At 43.9% G+C, this 16,525-nt stretch overlaps 1 protein-coding gene across 6 annotated transcripts in view; it reads right to left on the minus strand.

The window, feature by feature from the left end:
• Window positions 1-11,908: 11,908 nt before the first annotated feature.
• Window positions 11,909-16,525, minus strand: part of LOC129820269 (protein 4.1-like) — a 129,425-nt gene continuing 124,808 nt past the window's right edge. For all 6 annotated transcript variants that reach the window (XM_055877319.1, XM_055877326.1, XM_055877320.1 and 3 more), the window contains one exon: window positions 11,909-15,451. The gene's annotated coding sequence lies outside the window, so the exon portion shown is untranslated. The remainder of the gene's footprint in view (window positions 15,452-16,525) is intronic.

Below are 16,525 nucleotides of genomic sequence, written 5' to 3' on the forward strand. Positions count from 1 at the left end.
ACCTATGGGTGTAACACCTCTCAGAGTCACCTGCAACACAAGCTGCCATTCACAGTCGGAGCCTGGGCTCAAATGTCTACCTCAATGTTGTCATAATGTCGTCTCTCTGACAGAGAGACAGTGATCTAACCTGGTGGAGAATACAGAACACCTTTACCATATAGTCTAGCTAGGAGAGTACAGAACATCTCTCTCTCTCTCTCTCTCTCTCTCTCTCTCTCTCTCTCTCTCTCTCTCTCTCTCTCTCTCTCTCTCTCTCTCTCTCTCTCTCCCTCTCCCTCTCCCTCTCCCTCTCCCTCTCCCTCTCTCTGAACCCTCTAAACACCCTATTTTCCTCTGACTACCCTAAAACGTAGTGACAGTCAGAGGGTTTTCTTTTTCCTTCCAGCTAACATCATATGCCTCCAAATGATCCCTCAGAACAGTCTCAATTCATCAGGTCATGGACTCTACAAGGTGGTGAAAGTGTTCCACAGGGATGTTGGCCCATGTTGACTCCAATGTTTCCCACAGTTGTGTCGAATTAGTTGGTTGGATGTCTTTTGGGTGGTGGACCATTCTTGAAACAAACAGTGAAACTGTTGCGAATGAAAAACTCAGCAGCGTTGCAGTTCTTGACACAAACTGGTGCACCTGTCACCTACTATCATACCCTGTTCAAAGGCATTTAAATCTTCTGTTTTACCAATTCACCCTCTGAATGGCATACACACATAATCCATGTCTCAATTGTCCGAAGGCTTAAAAATCCTTCTTCAACCTGTCTCCTCCCCTTCATCTACACTGATTCAAGTGGATTTAACAAGTGACATCAATAAGGGATCGTAGCTGTGATTCTGATCAACACTGAACTTGCTGACAGGGGACTAACTGCTTCCTGCAGTGTGCAGGACATTCACACTGGTTGTATAACTATTGAGTGGCATGACACAACAGATCATTGTGAAGATCTGGTCAAGATAGGTGCCCTATTCCCTATGGGCCCTGGTCAAGATAGGTGCCCTATTCCCTATGGGCCCTGGTCAAGATAGGTGCCCTATTCCCTTTGGGCCCTGGTCAAGATAGGTGCCCTATTCCCTATGGGCCCTGGTCAAGATAGGTGCCCTATTCCCTATGGGCCCTGGTCAAGATAGGTGCCCTATTCCCTTTGGGCCCTGGTCAAGATAGGTGCCCTATTCCCTATGGGCCCTGGTCAAGATAGGTGCCCTATTCCCTATGGGCCCTGGTCAAGATAGGTGCCCTATTCGCTATGGCCCCTGGTAAAGATAGGTGCCCTATTCCCTATGGACCATAGTAAAGATAGGTGCCCTATTCCCTATGAGCAAAGGTCAAGATATGTGCCCTATTCCCTATGGGCCCTGGTAAAGATAGGAGAGAGGGAGAGATGGGGGGGAGCGAGAGAGAACATGACAGAAAGAGAGAGAGAGAGAGAGAGGGGGGGGGGGGGGAGCGAGAGAGAACATGACAGAAAGAGAGAGAGAGAGAGGGGGGGGTGAGAGAGAACATGACAGAAAGAGAGAGCGAGAGAGGGAGGGGCGAGAGAGAACATGACAGAAAGAGAGAGAGAGAGGAGGGGTGAGAGAGAACATGACAGAAAGAGAGAGAGAGAGGGGGGGCGAGAGAGAACATGACAGAAAGAGAGAGAGAGAGAGGGGGGGGCGAGAGAGAACATAACAGAAAGAGAGAGAGAGAGGGGGGGGCGAGAGAGAACATGACAGAAAGAGAGAGAGAGGGGGGGGGCGAGAGAGAACATGACAGAAAGAGAGAGAGAGGGGGGGCGAGAGAGAACATGACAGAAAGAGAGAGAATGAGATGTAGGGAAAACACTAGACAACAAACAGAATGGCTGAGGAATGAGATGTAGGGAAAACACTACAGGCAAAAATATGACTTCTGCCTCTACCGCTGCAGATGGATGTTTAAATATGACTTCTGCCTCTACTGCTGCAGATGGATGTTTAAATATGACTTCTGCCTCTACTGCTGTAGATGGATGTTTAAATATGACTTCTGCCTCTACCGCTGCAGATGGATGTTTAAATATGACTTCTGCCTCTACCGCTGCAGATGGATGTTTAAATATGACTTCTGCCTCTACTGCTGCAGATGGATGTTTAAATATGACTTCTGCCTCTACCGCTGCAGATGGATGTTTAAATATGACTTCTGCCTCTACCGCTGCAGATGGATGTTTAAATATGACTTCTGCCTCTACCGCTGCAGATGGATGTTTAAATATGACTTCTGCTTCTACCGCTGCAGATGGATGTTTAAATATGACTTCTGCCTCTACTGCTGCAGATGGATGTTTAAATATGACTTCTGCTTCTACCGCTGCAGATGGATGTTTAAACATGACTTCTGCCTCTACCGCTGCAGATGGATGTTTAAATATGACTTCTGCCTCTACCGCTGCAGATGGATGTTTAAATATGACTTCTGCCTCTACCGCTGCAGATGGATGTTTAAATATGACTTCTGCCTCTACCGCTGCAGATGGATGTTTAAATATGACTTCTGCCTCTACCGCTGCAGATGGATGTTTAAATATGACTTCTGTCTCTACCGCTGCAGATGGATGTTTAAATATGACTTCTGCCTCTACCGCTGCAGATGGATGTTTAAATACATGTTTTGTTTTAAATTGGCCTGCAGACCGCCAGGTGCCCATCCCTGCCCTACAGGGCCTATCCCAACTCAATTAGCAGTGAGACTGCCATAGCACCGCTCTGGACGTGAGCTAGCCCCCAGAGTAATGAGATAGTGCTCGTCCCAAATGGGACCCTATTTCCTTTATAACACACTACTTTCTCTGGTCAAAGATAGTTCACTATATAGGGAATAGGGTCCCATTTGGGACACGTACTCTTCTGCTGTACACTTCGCCCGGAGGGTTGACAATGAGCAGGTGGAAGTGAGTTTGCACAGCTAGCAATAACCACAGTAGCACTTAAGTTTTGGACCGTGTTCAGGTAATAAATACATAGAGATCTGCCATGGTGTAGCTTTTATGGCAATAAAACACGCTATGATGACGGATAATGAATGAATTGAATGGTTATGGCTAGGAGAAGATGACGAGGAGAGAGAGGGAGGATTTGGGCCTCTGTCCAGATAGAGCAGAAGGAACTGGCTGGAGCTGATGTGGTCTCGTCTGATAGTACAGTGGCAAGAAAATGTATGTGAACCTTTTGGAATTACCTGGATCTAAGTCACAACAATAGATTAACATAATGTGCTTAAACTAATTTTTTTTCTTGTCTATGTTGAATACATAATTTAAACATTCACAGTGTAGGTTGGAAAAAGTATGTGAAACCCCTAGGCTAATGACTTCTCCAACAGCTAATTGGAGTCAGGAGTCTGCTAACCTGGAGTCCAATCAATGAGACGAGATTGGAGATGTTGGTTAGAGCTGCCCTATAAAAAACACTCACAAAATTTTTGTTTCCTATTCACAAGAAGCATTTCCTGATGCCAACCATGCCTCAAACAAAAGAGATCTTAGAAAACCTAAGATTAAGAATTGTTGACTTGCATAAAGCTGGAAAGGGTTACAAAAGTATCTCTAAAAGCCTTGATGTTCATTAGTCCACAGTAAGACAAATTGTCTATTAATGGAGAAAGTTCAGCACTGTTGCTACTTTCCCTTGTGTGGCCATCCTGCAAAGAGGACTGCAAGAGCACAGCGCAGAATGCTCAATGATGTTAAGAAGAATCCTAGAGTGTCAGCTAAAGACTTACAGAAATCTCTGGAACATAATAACATCTCTGTTGACGAGTCTACGATACGTAAAACACTAAACAAGAATGGTGTTCATGGGAGGACACCACGGAAGAAGCCACTGCTGTCCAAAAAAAACATTACTGTACGTCTGAAGTTTGCAAAAGTGCACCTGGATGTTCCACAGCGCTACTGGCAAAATATTCTGTGGACAGATTACTTTGGGCAGCAGGTAGCCTAGTGGTAAGAGTGTTGGGCCAGTAACCAAACGGTCGTTAGATTGAATCCCTGAGCTGACAAGGTAAAAATCTGTTGTTCTGCCCCTGAACTAGGCAGTTAACCTACTGTTCCTAGGTCATCATTGTAAATAAGAATTTGTTCTTAACTGGCTTGCCTAGTTAAACAAAGGTTAAATAAATAAACAACAGTTGAGTTGTTTGGAAGGAACACGTGTGGAGAGAAAAAGGCACAGCACACCAACATCAATACCTCCTCCCAACTGTAAAGTATGGTGGAGGGAGCATCATGGTTTGGTGCTGCTTTGCTGCCTCAGGGTCTGGACAGCTTGCTATCATCGATGGAAAAATGAATTCCCAAGTTTATCAAGACATTTTACAGGAGAATGTTAGGCTACCTGTCCACCAATTGAACCGCAACAGAAGTTGGGTGATGCAACAGGACAAAGACCTAAAACACAAAAGTCAATCAACAACAGAATGGCTTCAACAGAAGAAAATACGCCTTCTGGAGTGGCCCAGTCAGAGTCCTGACCTCAACCCGACTGAGATGGTGGGGTATGACCTTAAGAGAGCAGTTCACACCAGACATCCCAAGAATATTGCTGAACTGAAACAGTTTTGTAAAGAGGAATGATCCAAAATTCCTCCTGACCGTTGTGCAGGTCTGATCCACAACTACAGAGAAAGTTTGGTTGAGGTTATTGCTGCCAAAGGAGGGTCAACCAGTTATTAAATCCAAGGGTTCACATACTTTTCCCACCTTGCGCTGTGAATGTTAACACGGTGTGTTCAATAAAGACATGAAAACATATAACTGTTTGTGTGTTATTAGTTTAAGCAGACTGTGTTTGTCTGATGTTGTGACCAAGATGAAGATAAGATCAAATTGTATTTTGAGCAATTTATGCATAAATCCAGGTATTTCCAAAGGGTGACTTTTTCTTGCCACTGTAGATGACGTTTCCGTAACTTCACTAAAAATCTGAATGAGTGCTTTGAAGAGACTACATCAGTTTATACAGTACCAGTCAAACGTTTGGACACACCTACACATTCAAAGGTTTTTCTTTATTTTTACTATTTTCTACATTGTAGAATAATAGTAAAGACATCAAAACTATGAAATAACACATGGAATCATGTAGTAACCAAAAAAGTGTGAAACAAATCAAAATGTATTTTATATTTGAGATTCTTCAAAGTAGCCACCCTTTGCAGCTCTGCACACTCTTGGCATTCTCTCAACCAGCTTCATGAGGTAGTCACCTGGAATGCATTTCAATTAAAAGATGTGCCTTGTTAAGTTCATTTGTGGAATTTCTTTCCTTCTTAATGCATTTGAGCCAATCAGTTGTGTTATGACAAGAAAGCAGCCCTATTTGGTAAAAGTCCATATTATGGCAAGAACAGCTCAAATAAGCAAAAAGAAACGACAGCCCATCATTACTTTAAGGCATGAAGGTCAGTCAATTAGGAAAATTTCAAGAACTTAGAAAGTTTCTTCAAGTGCAGTTGCAAAAACCATCAAGCGCTATGATGAAACTGGCTCTCATGAGGACCGCCACAGGAAAGGAAAACTCAGAGTTACCTCTGCTGCAGCGGATAAGTTCATTAGAGTTACCAGCCTCAGAAATTGCAGCCCAAATAAATGCTTCACAGAGTTCAAGTAACAGACACATCTCAACGTCAACTGTTCAGAGGATACTGCGTGAATTAGGCCTTCATGGTCGAATTGCTGCAAATAAACCACTACTAAAGGACACCAATGAGAAGAAGAGACTTGCTTGGGCCAAGAAACACGAGCAATGGACATTAGACTGGTGGAAATCTGTTCCTTGGTCTGATGAGTCCAAATGTAAAATGTTTGGTTCCAACCGCCGTGTCTTTGTGAGATGCAGAGTAGGTGAACGGATGATCTCCGCATGTGTGGTTCCCACCGTGAAGCATGGAGGAGGAGGTATGATGGTGATGGGGTTCTTTGCTAGTGACACTGTCTGTGATTTATTTAGAATTCAAGACACACTTAATCAGCATGGCTACCACAGCATTCTGCAGCGATACGCCATCCCATCTGGTTTGCGCTTAGTGGGACTATAATTTGTTTTTCAACAGGACAATGACCCAACACACCTCCAGGCTGTGTAAGGGCTATTTGACCAAGAAAGAGAGTGATGGATTGCTGCATCAGATGACCTGGCCTCCACAATAACCCGCCCTCAACCCAATTGAGATGGTTTGGGATGAGTTGGACCGCAGAGTGAAGGAAAAGCAGCCAACAAGTGCTCAGCATATGTGGGAGCGCCTTCAAGACTGTTGGAAAAGCATTTCAGATGAAGCTCGTTGAGAGAACATCAAGAGTGTGCAGTCATCAAGACAAAGGGTGGCTACTTTGAAGAATATAAAACATAAAATACATTTTGATTTGTTGGACACTTTTTTGGTTACTACATAATTCCATGTGTTATTTCATAGTTTTGATGTCTTCACTATTATTCTACAATGTAGAAAATAGTCAAAATAAAGAAAAACCCTTGAAAGAGTAGGTGTGTCCAAACTTTTGAAAGGTACTGTATATCAGAGTGGATCAGTTTTACATCAGGAGCAAATATGATATATTTAAGGGAATTACCATGTTGGTTAACTATCAACAAATTAAAAGGGAAATGCTGGGGAAATGGGGAAACTGGGCTCTTCAAATCAGGAAAGAATCATATCCATATCAGGGAAGCTCCTATTACATTTACTAACAACCTCAACATCTGCTTCTGAAATGAGTACATTAGATTATCTATCACAGTGGAGGCCGACGCATCAGATTATCTATCAGAGTGGAGGCAGACATCAGATTATCTATCAGAGTGGAGGCCGACACATCAGATTATCTACCAGAGTGGAGGCAGACATCAGATTATCTATCAGAGTGGAGGCGGACACGTCAGATTATCTATCAGAGTGGAGGCGGACACATCAGATTATCTACCAGAGTGGAGGCAGACATCAGATTATCTACCAGAGTGGAGGCCGACACATCAGATTATCTACCAGAGTGGAGGCCGACACATCAGATTATCTATCAGAGTGGAGGCGGACACATCAGATTATCTATCAGAGTGGAGGCGGACACATCAGATTATCTATCAGAGTGGAGGCCGACACATCAGATTATCTACCAGAGTGGAGGCAGACATCAGATTATCTATCAGAGTGGAGGCGGACACATCAGATTATCTATCAGAGTGGAGGCCGACACATCAGATTATCTACCAGAGTGGAGGTGGACACATCAGATTATCTATCAGAGTGGAGGCAGACATCAGATTATCTATCAGAGTGGAGGCCGACACATCAGATTATCTATCAGAGTGGAGGCGGACACATCAGATTATCTACCAGAGTGGAGGCGGACACATCAGATTATCTACCAGAGTGGAGGCCGACGCATCAGATTATCTATCAGAGTGGAGGTGGACACATCAGATTATCTATCAGAGTGGAGGCCGACGCATCAGATTATCTATCAGAGTGGAGGCGGACACATCAGATTATCTACCAGAGTGGAGGCGGGCACATCAGATTATCTACCAGAGTGGAGGTGGACACATCAGATTATCTACCAGAGTGGAGGCGGACAGTAAAGACTGTCATCCTACTCAGAACTCCTCCTGTTTCAATTTCACACAACAAAAAATATAAATTTCACATAAAAAAACTTTATCCCAAATGGCCCTATGTAGTGCATTACTTTTAACCGGGTCCAATGGTCAAAAGTAATGCACTATAAAGGGAATAGGGTGCTATTTATTTATTCAGGGGAATTACCATGCAGGTAAACGAGCAACAAATCAAAATGTAAATGGAGAGATAATGAAGAGAGCAACTATAACTCTAAAGGGATTACTCACTGTAACGACGACGTCAGGATCCAGGGGGAAATCAGGGGACATCTGTACACTTATGTGGAAAAAGTAGCAGAACCATTTCGAGAAGATAAAACCAGTTGTGTCTCTTGAATATCGATAATTCATGAAAGTAAAAAAAAACGTGTAAGTGCACTGTTTAAAATGTTGACGTTGGCCACGATTTCGCAACCACTCAAGATTCTCACTCCAGCGATGCTTTTATAATCCACCACAAAAAAAAGTAGACTAAAAAAAGTAGACCAGCCTGATCCTCACTACATATTGTCTCAGTCATACCAATGAGATGCTGTAAGTGTATAAAGCACATCATACTAAAAGTATTTCTATGTAGAAAATATACTTAGCACTATTACCTTTCTACAAAATCTCCACACAGCTAATGTCATAGAGAAAGGGAAGGGTTAAATCCGGCTGGTTATATATAAAAGACATGTGTTAGAAATCACTCCAAGCTGTCCTCCGAAGCATGTTGAAAAAGAAGGACAAAAAATGTCTACCATCACCTTTGAAAAACCCACGACTACACTTAGAAGAAATGTGCTATCTAGAACCTAAAAGAGAACGTCCCCATAGGAGAACCCTTTGAAGAACCGTTTATGGTTCCAGGTAGAACCCTTTTGGTTACGGGTAGAACCCTTTTGGTTCCAAGTAGAACCCTTTTGGTTCCGGGTAGAACCCTTTTGGTTCCGGGTAGAACGCTTTTGGTTCCGGGTAGAACCCTTTAGGTTTCCGGGTAGAACGCTTTTGGTACCCTTTTTCTAAGAGTGTAAGACTACACAAGTTTTACATTTACATTTAAGTCATTTAGCAGACGCTCTTATCCAGAGCGACTTCTCATCGTAGGGCCATGATTTAATGGCTAGACAGAGTCACATATGGGCCACCAACTGAGGATAATAAATAATAATTGTTTCACCTCTGTGTATTTATGAATATGAATCCAAGGCCATGTGCAGACCTGTCTAGCCCAGCCCCTAGCTCTGACTGGAAACATGCATTATTTTACATCATCTATTGGCTCAGCAGACCCTATCAACAACTACATATGTGAATTGCTTACGTTTCAAACATTATTTGATTGTACAGCTGAGTATGTTATAGGGAGAGTCAGTGCGATGGGGAATGGGGGGGGGGGGGGGGGGGGTATGACAATGCAGAACCAATCAGAACCTGCAACAATCTAGTGAGTTCAATTCTCCAGTTTCCAATTCTCTAGTCTACTCTCAGTCTCCCCACATTGGATTTAGCCAGTGTAGCGTGAACTCTGACGTTCCATCCTAAAATGGCACCCTAGTCCCTATTTAGTGCACTACATTTTGACCAGGGTCCATAGGGATCTGGTGTAAAGTAGTGGACTGTGTAAGGAATAGGGTGTAATTTGGGTCTCAGTATGTGTCAATTGGCCCAGGCAGAGAAAAATATACACATTCCATGGGAACAACAAATTGCTTGAGAGAGAGAGAGAAATGGCATGAAAACACATGTGGTTGGGCTCCTGAGTGGCGCAGGGGTCTAAGGCACTGCATCTCAATGCAAGAGGTGTGTCACTACCGTCCCTGGTTCAAATCCAGGCTGTATCATATCTGGCTGTGATTGGGAGTCCGGTAGGGCGGTGAATAATTGGCCCAGCGTTGGACAGGGGTAGGCCGTCAATTTGAAATAAGAATTTGATCATAACTGACTTGCCTAGTTAAATAAAGGTTGGAATGCTGCTCTTCTTTACTGCAGCTTGGGAACTGGCTGCATCACTGTGGTACTCCAGTGTTTGGTAGTAACATATTGTCTGTCATACAGCTGCTAGCTCTTCTGCTCTTATTTATTGAGTCTCATTCAACTATTCAATCCATTCAGCACTGCAAAATATGGAATTTCGAAGTGAGATTTGCCTCAGTTGGTATTGACCGTCAGAGTGAATAATGTATGTGTCCCAAATGGCACCCCATTCCATAAATAGTGCACTACTTTTAACCAGGGTCAATAGGGGCCTATAGGACTCTAATCAAAAGCAGTCCACGATATAGGGAATAGGGTGTCATTTGGGACACAGAACCATGCTAGTCGGGGCTGAAATGACGTCTAGTGCCGAAGTAGTAATTGGTCCTTGGAGAATACAGACAGATTCTGGTTTCAGGGCATTCTGATTAAGTACTTTTTCCGGAAATACTCAAAATGAATGGACATACTTACTGGATGGAATGGACCTACTTACTGGATGGAATGGACCTACTTACTGGATGTAATGGACCTACTTACTGGATGGAATGGAACTACTTACTGGATGGAACTACTTACTGGATGGAACTACTTACTGGATGGAATGGAACTACTTACTGGATGGAACTACTTACTGGATGGAATGGAACTACTTACTGGATGGAATGGAACTACTTACTGGATGGAATGGAACTACTTACTGGATGGAATGGAACTACTTACTGGATGGAATGGAACTACTTACTGGATGGAATGGAACTACTTACTGGATGGAATGGAACTACTTACTGGATGGAATGGAACTACTTACTGGATGGAATGGAACTACTTACTGGATGGAACTACTTACTGGATGGAATGGAACTACTTACTGGATGGAATGGAACTACTTACTGGATGGAACTACTTACTGGATGGATCTACTTGTTGTTATTTAATAGGGATTCTGCTAGTGTGTTTATTTCTATGATTTTTTGTTGTTGTTTATTTGACCTTTATTTGACCTGACTCACATGACTTGACTCTCATGACTTGCCTCTCTTCACTCTCGTGACTTGCCGCTCATACCTTGCCTCATGCCTCTCATGACTTGACTCTCATGCCTTGCCTCACATGACTTGACTCTCATACCTTGCCTCATGCCTCTCATGACTTGACTCTCATGCCTTGCCTCACATGACTTGACTCTCATGCCTTGCTTCTCTTGACTTGACTCTCATGACACTCTTGCCTCTCTTGACTCTCGTGACTTGCCTCTCATGCCTTGCCTCTCATGCCTCTCATGACTTGACTCTCATGCCTTGCCTCACATGACTTGACTCTCATGCCTTGCTTCTCTTGACTTGACTCTCATGACACTCTTGCCTCTCTTGACTCTCGTGACTTGCCTCTCATGACTTGACTCTCATGCCTTGCCTCTCATGCCTCTCATGACTTGACTCGCATGCCTTGCCTCACATGACTTGACTCTCATGCCTTGCCTCTCTTGACTTGACTCTGACACTCTTGCCTTTCTTGCCTCTCATGCCTTTCTTGTCTCTCATGACTTGACTCTCATGCCTTGCCTCTCATGACTTGCCTCTCATGACTTGCCTCACATGACTTGACTCTCATGCCTTGCCTCTCTTGACTTGACTCTGACACTCTTGCCTCTCATGCCTTTCTTGTCTCTCATGACTTGACTCTCATGCCTTGCCTCACATGACTTGCCTCTCATGACTTGCCTCACATGACTTGACTCTCATGCCTTGCCTCTCATGACTTGCCTTAATGACCAGCACTGACAGCAGGACATTCTACGGTGCCATCTATCTAGAACCAGCACCGACAGCAGGACATTCTACGGTGCTAAGTAATCATCCCGGCCAGACAGAGACGCCGACCCGTCAAGGATGACAGACTTTCTATCTGGATCACCTGTAGCAGACAGCTTTATTGATGTATCCTCCCAAGCCTCCTACTCTTCATCTCTGCCCGGCTGCTTTCTCCTCAGAGTGTCGATGGAGTTTAGAGGTCTGGGAAATAGATTATAAATACACAGAGGATGAAATACTGTCTTAAGATCTTTCTATCCGCACAGGATGTATCAAATACGAGACATCTCTTAAGATTAGCCTCGGTTAACATGCTTACACATGTATGATATTCGGGGAACGTTTTGTCTGACTGATTGGTGAGACTACTCTTGCTCTGCTTGTCAAGATTTCACACTGATGAAATAGCGACGAAATTGTAATTTCCTCATGAGACAAGAACACAGAGAAATGGAACACAGAACCTCAGGCACAAACAACAGAATATCAGGCGATGTGTTCAGAATAAGGTACGTCTACATTTGTGTTTATTTAGTGGGTGCTGTTTTATTACATATCATCTCTTTCAGTGATGGCAAAACACACAGAGACAGAGAGTGAGAGAGAGAGTGAGAGAGACAGAGAGAGAGAGAGAGAGAGAGAGAGAAAGAGAGACAGAGAAAGAGAGAGACAGAGAGAGAAAGAGAGAGAAAGAGAGAGAGAGAAAGAGAGACAGAGAAAGAGAGAGAGAGAGAGAGCGAGAGACAAAGCGACAGAGAGAGAGAGAGAGACAGAGAGGTAGAGAGAGAGAGACAGAGAGAGAGAGAGAGAGAGAGAGAGAGAGAGCACTATGAAGAAATAAACATGAACCTAAAGAGATGTACAGGCTGGTTCTCCATCCATCATTAACGCAGAAAAGGGAAGAAAAAGACAACACACTGAAAGAGCTACAAGACGTTGGATTCTGTACAATGTAATACTATTAGTAGTAAATAGACCAAAGCATTTTAAAACAGTGTGTGCTGTACTCTCTGCTTAAATAATGGGTTGTTATTAAAAGGGACAGTGTGCACTCCACAGGAGGATTAAATAAATGTATACACTTCACAGAAAAATACATGGGAGTAAACAAAAAAAAACCGAAACATTTATTTTGTGCTGCTGTTAATAGTACAGCCTTCTAAAAGGAGAACACCAAAGAGGCAACCAGAGGGAAAGGGCTCCCAAAATCACAATTGACGCTTTGTCGACTTTGAGCTCTTTTCTTTTACTTTAAAAAGGTCCCATGCAGCCATTTTTATCTCAATATCAAATCAATTCTGGGGAACAATTAAGTACCTTACTGTGATGGTTTTTCATTAAAATTGTAAAAAATGTGCAAAAATAGCTTCTTAACAAAGAGCCATTTCTTAAGCAATAATTTTGCTAGGACTGTCTGGGAGTGGTCTGGGTGGGGAGGGGGAAACTAAAAACTAGCTGTTATTGGCAGAGAGGTTTGGAACTCTCTTTCTTATTGGTCTATTAACTAATTTACTGACTGGTGATGCCAAAACTCCATCTCACACAAAACAGGCAAACATTTCAGGGGGTCTTTTTAAAACAGCTCTTACACTAAAAGGACATTATCATCATTATCATCATTTCCACAGTATTATTCCAACCTCATACTGTGGAAATATAAAACATAAACAAATCACTTTTTGACTGGACTGGGCCTTTAACGCTGATTCTCTAATCTACTCTATCTAATCAACCCCAATGAATGCTAATCCTTTCTGTTACTGACTTCTTCTAGATAGAAGTGCCATACACTACATGTCCAAAAGTATGTGGACACCTGCTCGTCGAACATCTCATTCCAAAATCATGGGCATTAATATGGAGTTGGTCCCCCCCTTTGCTTCTTTAACAGCCTTCACTCTCCTGGGAAGGCTTTCCACTAGATGTTGGAACATTGCTGCGGGGACTTGCTTCCATTCAGCCACAAGAGCATTAGTGAGGTCAGGCACGGATGTTGGGCAATTAGGCCTGGCTTGCAATCGGCGTTCCAATTCATCCCAAAAGTGTTCGATGGGGTTAAGGTCAGGGCTCTGTGCAGGCCAGTCAAGTTCTTCCACACCAATCTCAACAAAATCTCTTAGGCTTGTGTGCGGCTGCTCGGCCATGGAAACCCATTTTATGAAGCTCCCGATGAGCAGTTCTTGTGCTGACGTTAGTGAGTGTTGCATCTGAGGACAGACAATTTTTACGGTCCCGTTCTGTGAACTTGTGTGGCCTACCACTTCGCGGCTGAGCCGTTGTTGCTCCTATACATTTCCACTTTACAATAACAGCACTTACAGTTGACCGGTGCAGCTCTAGCAGGGAAGAAATATGACAAACTGACTTGTTGGAAAGGTGGCGTCCTATGATGGTACAACATTGAAAATCACTGAGCTCTTAAGTACGAGCCATTCTACAGCCAATGTTTGTCTATGGAGATTGCATGGCTGTGTGCTCGATTTTATACACCTGTCACCATCAGTGTGGTTGAAATAACCAAATCCACTAATTTGAAGCGGTACCCACATACTTTTAGCCATGTAGAGTACAGTATATTCGGTATAGCGGTCCATCTCTATGGATAAGTAAACACTGCCCCCTTTGGTAGAAAAGTATAAATACATGAAAATGAAGGACATTGTAAAGTTGCCTCTGCCGCTCTGCCATGCCAGGTACAAATGAATGACTGTTATGTAGCTGTTGGTTGGAACGCAGTGTGAGTAGCCTAATACAAAAACATAACACTACAAACCTGTAAAGTCAGGGTGATCTAAAATGAATGGATACATACACAGAAATAAGACAAGAGAATGTAAATAAAATAACAAATATAAATAATGTCATTTCAATACGCTGCTTCTTTCACTCCAGTCCTGATGAAGCCCCTGTTTTTCCAGTGTGACTACAACAACGACGACTAAAAAAACGGTCAAAAGGTGTGAATATCATCCAGAAGAATAGATAATTAAGTATTTTCTTCAAAAATATTAAATTGGCCCTCAAAAATGTTTGGATGAAAGTAGATATTTTTTACACTTAAATTGAAAAAATACTTTTCACATTGAGAGGGAAAATAAATATTACAAACTTTTTGTACTGTACAAGAGATGAAACCAAAATTGGTTGTAAAGTTGTTTGATTTGAAGAGGGATCCTCGTGTCATGATGGTTTAAGAGTTACAGAAAAATCACCCACAATCCCTTGTTATCATCCGCCTTCAGAATAAGAGTCCCTTCAAAGTTGACCTTGAAGATACCGATTTTTCCAATTACGACGAGAAGAAAAATCTTAGAAAAATATGAACAAAGTCCCTGCAATCTCTACACAATTAAAAGACCAAATGCCCTTTTGAAATTCTCGTTAAAATCTCCAGAAAAATGGGAGAAAGAGGAAAGAAATTCAAATATTTTATTTCAATATTTTTGTTGTTTAGAAAAGTCCAGTTCAGTGGTTCGGGCGACAGAGAGGGATTGTTCTGGGAGTATTCTGAAGAGTTATGTTTGCTCCCTTCTCCTTCAGCTCCTTCAGTTAAACTCCATTGGCTGGGAGGATCAAAGTTCATAGTTCAAAAGTGAAGCTTGTTCACTCTGGTTGGTTGGACTGGTCCAGTCTGGTGTTGTGTGAGGGGGGGGGGGGCTCTGAGGTAAACATGTAGGAGTCTGGTGTGGTGTGAGGGGGGGCTCTGAGGTAAACATGTAGGAGTCTGGTGTTGTGTGAGGGGGGGGGGGGGCTCTGAGGTAAACATGTAGGGGTCTGATGCGGTGTGAGGGGGGGCTCTGGGGTAAACATGTAGGAGTCTGGTGTGGTGTGAGGGGGGGGGGGCTCTGAGGTAAACATGTAGGAGTCTGGTGTGGTGTGTGTCTGTCTGCAAGGCAGTGCTGTTGGGTGGTGTGAGGGGGGGGGGGGGGGGGGGGCTCTGAGGTAAACATGTAAGAATGGTGGTGACACAAGCAGAGAGGGAAGGGCGGGGCTGTATGTGAGTTCATCTTCCCCAGGCGCCGTGGTAGTCTTGGCCCCCAGCTTGACAGACGGTGGACAGAGAGAGACACAACTTCAGTAACACAACCTCAACATTCCCCTGATCCAACACTCAAGATACAAAGCAGGATGCAGACAGGGAGGGTGGAGCATGCAGGAGCCTGGTGGAGACAAGGAACGGGTGGGGTCGGTGGGCGAAGCGGAGAGGGAGGGAGGGAATAGAATTGTTAGGGGTGTTCTCTGGCTTCACTGATGTAAACACTGTTAGGTTGAAGGAATGTGTAAGTTAAACAAAGCAGGGCTCCATGAACACAGGGCTCCATGAACACAAGGCTCCATGAACACAGAGCTCCATGAACACAGGACTCCATGAACACAGGGCTCCATGAACACAGGGCTCCATGAACACAAGGCTCCATGAACACAGGGCTCCATGAACACAGGGCTCCATGAACACAAGGCTCCATGAACACAGAGCTCCATGAACACAGGACTCCATGAACACAGAGCTCCATGAACACAGGGCTCCATGAACACAGGGCTCCATGAACACAAGGCTCCATGAACACAGGGCTCCATGAACACAGGGCTCCATGAACACAAGGCTCCATGAACACAAGGCTCCATGAACACAGGAATCCATGAACACAGGGCTCCATGAACACAAGGCTCCATGAACACAGAGCTCCATGAACACAGGGCTCCATGAACACAAGGCTCCATGAACACAGGAATCCATGAACACAGGGCTCCATGAACACAGGACTCCATGAACACAGGGCCTGAACACAGAGCTCCATGAACACAGGGCTCCATGAACACAGGGCTCCATGAACACAAGGCTCCATGAACACAGAGCTCCATGAACACAGGGCTCCATGAACACAGGGCTTGAACACAGGGCCTGAACACAGGGCTCCATGAACACAGGGCTCCATGAACACAGGACTCCATGAACACAGGGCTCCATGAACACAGGGCCTGAACACAGAGCTCCATGAACACAGGGCCTGAACACAGAGCTCCATGAACACAGAGCTCCATGAACACAGAGCTCCATGAACACAGGGCTCCATGAACACAGGACTCCATGAACACAGGAATCCATGAACACAG

The sequence above is a fragment of the Salvelinus fontinalis genome, chromosome 22 (assembly GCF_029448725.1).
Source record: "Salvelinus fontinalis isolate EN_2023a chromosome 22, ASM2944872v1, whole genome shotgun sequence".
NCBI lineage: Eukaryota > Metazoa > Chordata > Actinopteri > Salmoniformes > Salmonidae > Salvelinus > Salvelinus fontinalis.